This window comes from Geospiza fortis, unplaced genomic scaffold (assembly GCF_000277835.1).
Source record: "Geospiza fortis unplaced genomic scaffold, GeoFor_1.0 scaffold218, whole genome shotgun sequence".
Taxonomy (NCBI): Eukaryota; Metazoa; Chordata; class Aves; order Passeriformes; family Thraupidae; genus Geospiza; species Geospiza fortis.
This window is the reverse complement of record NW_005054524.1, coordinates 919,471-923,142: the sequence shown is the minus strand read 5'-3', so window position 1 is coordinate 923,142 and position 3,672 is coordinate 919,471.

The following is a 3,672-nucleotide window of genomic DNA, read 5'->3' as shown; positions in this document are numbered from 1 at the left end:
TTTTTTTTTTTTTTCGGGTTTTTTTGTTTGTTTGTCTGTTTTGTTTTTGTTGTGGGTTTTTTGTTGTTGTTGATGCTTTTGGGGTTTTTTGTTTCTTTTTTGGTTTTTTTTTGTTTTTTGTTTGTTTGTTTCGTTTGCTTTGTTTTTGTTGTGGGTTTTTGTTTGTTTTGTTTTGGGTTTTTTTGGGGTTTTTTTTTGTTGTTTTTTTCAAATTCATCTGCTTTTGTTCTCCAAACCCCCATTTCCTGCTGGCACCCATCCATCCCCAGGGAACGCCGGGGTGTGTCAGGCTCCTGGAACTGCAAGGTGGGATTGAGAGAGAATGGAACCCTGGGCTGTGCCCACCTGGGTGCCCCCAGGCTGAAATCTGGGCTGGGGGGGCTGGCAGCAGGGCCAGGGGCTGTGGTGACATCAGGGACAGCAGGGACAGGGGCTGGGGTCAGTGGGGACATCAGGGACAGCAGAGACAGGGCCTGTGGTGACCAGGGACAGCAGGGACAAAGAGCTGTCATCACTGGGGACACACCACAGGCAGAGTCACCTTGTGTTGTGGGTAGGGGGAGGGTGGAGCTGTCCTTAAAAATCCGAGGAAAACCCTTAAAAATCCGAGGAAAAGGGATGCTGCAAGTCAGTGTGGAAGTAAACAGGGCCAGGCTGGCCCCAGTGGGATGGGAGCACCCACCCAGAGCTGCCAGCACCCCGTGTCCCTCCCCAGTTCAGTCCCTGGGGTGCTCCCAGCTCAGCAGAGCCCCAGGAGGGGCTGGGGTGCTCCTGCCTGAGGGACAGCCACCTCCTGTGTCCTGGGAGCCAGCCTGGCACCTCTGGAGCCTCTGGGGATCTGGCTCTGAGCCCTTATGGGGTGGCCCAAACCCTTTTTTACTCCAGGGAATCCCAGAATGGTTTGGACTGGAAGGGACCTTAGAGCCCCCCCAGTGCCCCCCCTGCCGTGGCAGGGACACCTCCCACTGTCCCAGGTGCTCCCAGCCCTGCCCAGCCTGGCCTTGGGCACTGCCAGGGATGCAGGGGCAGCCCCAGCTGCTCTGGGTGGGTGAAGCCAGCAGGATCTCAGGGGAATCCAGCAGGTTTATAAGAATTTTCCATGGGACTTCCACACCTGCAGAAAATGGGGGTGTTTTTTGGGGGTGCAGAGGCAGATTTGGGGCTTTCTCGGTGTGGATGGACCTCAGCAGCCACCCTCAGTGTGGTCTCCAGCCAAGGGGACAGGGACACTGCCCTGGAGCAGGCGGGAGCTGAGGAGGCGCTGAGCATCCCCACCCTGCTCCTCCCTGGATCCCAGGAGTGGGGATTGGGGTCCTGGGCTCACCCCCAGCTCCTGCCCTGTAGGAGTGTCGGGGGTAGGATGTGTGGGACAGATGGAGATGAGAGATCTCTGCAGCCAGGGCGTGGAACTTGGGGTTTATTGCAAAGGGCCTGGGTGCAGGGCCCTGCTGGGAGCTGCCAGCCACAGCTCAGAGCAGGCTGAGAGAAGAGAGGGGGAGAGAGGATGAGAGGGTGAGAGAGTAAAAGTAAGAGCATAGTAAAGTAAGAGCTAAGAGACAAGAGGTAAGAGTCAAGACAGCGAAGTTCCCACTACAATACAATAAATCTTCTTCTGTGTTGAATATTGTAATTCTCACTAACCAATCTAGTACAAGATACAAATCCTATAGCATTTCCATACAGCCTATAAGAATCATTACATTACCATCCTGTGTTACATTTCAAACCCTAAAAACTCCTCTTTGGGCCCCTTCTGCCAAGCTGTAGGGGCTGCTCTGACCCTTGGGCCTGTCTGCAAGCAGAGGGTGTTGTTCCATCAAAAGGGGATCACCTTCAGCCAGCCACACCATTGTTTTCCAGTTGTTCAGTAACTGAGGGATCTCAAAGCTTGCTTTCATTTCAATCTCACTTATAGTTTCCATATTCTCAAAATCTTTTGCCAGACAATCATATTTATAAGGCTTTCCCGTTTCATCTTCCCCAACACTGCCCCTCATGCCCAGAGCAGGGCTGAGCCTGGCATGCTCTGAACGCTGCCCCTGCCAGGGCAGGTGCCCCCCAAGGCCCTGGGCACTGCCAGGGCTGCAGAAACTCTCCCCAGAATGGGAGGAAAGTCTGGAGCCTCCAGCCCCATTAATCACTGACCACAGCCCCTGGCCCTGCTGTCCCTGCTCAGCTCCCCCTCCTGAGCCAGCAAGGAAGAAAAGCCTCAAATGTGGCAATTTCCAAGCTTTAGCCAAGCAAAATAATTTTTAAACACCACACGAGGCTCCCAAAGCAGGGTGGGGGAAGGCTGGCTGTGCTCCCACTGCTTGGGAACAGGGAGGAGCCTTGGGGCCGCCCCATCCCGGGCACTCATCCCGGGCTCTGCTCCCTCTGCTCCCTCTCTGATGCAGAATCTCCCATCCTCGGGCAGGTTTGATGGAGCTGATGCTGATTCAAGGCTCCCAAATGCACCAGCTGCTGATGCACGGCCTGGCCATGGCAGCTCTGCTGCCCCTCGGTGCAGGGACAGCCCCGGCCCAGGTGAGGCTCAGGGGGCAAAGACAATCATATTTATAAAAAGAGGGGAGAAGGGACCAAAGAGGGGACAGAGGGGACAAAGGGGACAAAGATGGGGAAAAGGGACCAAAGAGGGGGCAGAGGGACCAAGGAGAGGGCAAAGGGATCAAAGATGGGGAAAAGGGACCGAAGATGGGGCAGAGGGACCAAAGAGGGGACAGAGCAACCAAAGACAGGGAGAGGGATCAAAGAGGGAGCAGAGGGACCAAAGAGGGAGCAGAGGGACCAAAGAGGGAGCAGAGGGACCAAAGAGGGAGCAGAGGGACCAAATCTGGGGCAGAGGGATCAAAGAGGGAGCAGAGGGATCAAAGAGGGAGCAGAGGGACCAAATCTGGGGCAGAGGGACCCCGGGGCTGCTCAGGATCACCACATCTTGCTTTGAGACTCTCTGGGGGTAGCACCTGGGTGGTCCCAGCCCAGCTCAGAGCAGCCCTTTGGGGTTTTGGGGCTTTGTTTGGAGCTCTGACAGCTCAGACAGCAGCCAGGCATCGGGCTCAGCCCAGATGGACCCTCTGGAAGCACAGCCCAACCCGGCAGGAGCTCTGCAGGGGCTGCCAGTTAAAAATCCATCTCAAACCAAAACATTTCATCTCCTTGGGGGGAACAATGCAGCTTTTGGGGCAGGGCTGGGCTGTGGCAGCTGCTGAGCTCCCTGCCAGCTGGCACCTGCTGGCACCCATCCCTGCCCGCCCAGGGCCACCAGGGCAGGGCTGGACCCTGCTCAGACGGCTCTCAGCCGATCAGAGGGCTCTTCCCAAGGGTTTTGGTCCCATCTTTGGGGCTGCCACCCCCCGGGGGTTTGTTGGGACTGAGCCCACCCAGCGGGAGCAGCCGGGTGTGATCCCGGTGTTTTGTTTGCCCAATTATCACATCATTAAAAAAACCAAATCATATTAGAGGTAGCAGCAATTTTAATTGAATAGTTTAGAAAATATATAAAATCGGATACACTTGAAATATTGACAATATAATTTGATTAAAATAAGGGATAATTTGGTTCCAATAACAGTGCCTAAGCAAAAGATAACCGCGGGGTACGGAGTGCAGGGCTCTGGACCCCGGCCACCTCACGTACGAGCTTGCCAAGGGAAGATTCCCCCCTTATAAGCC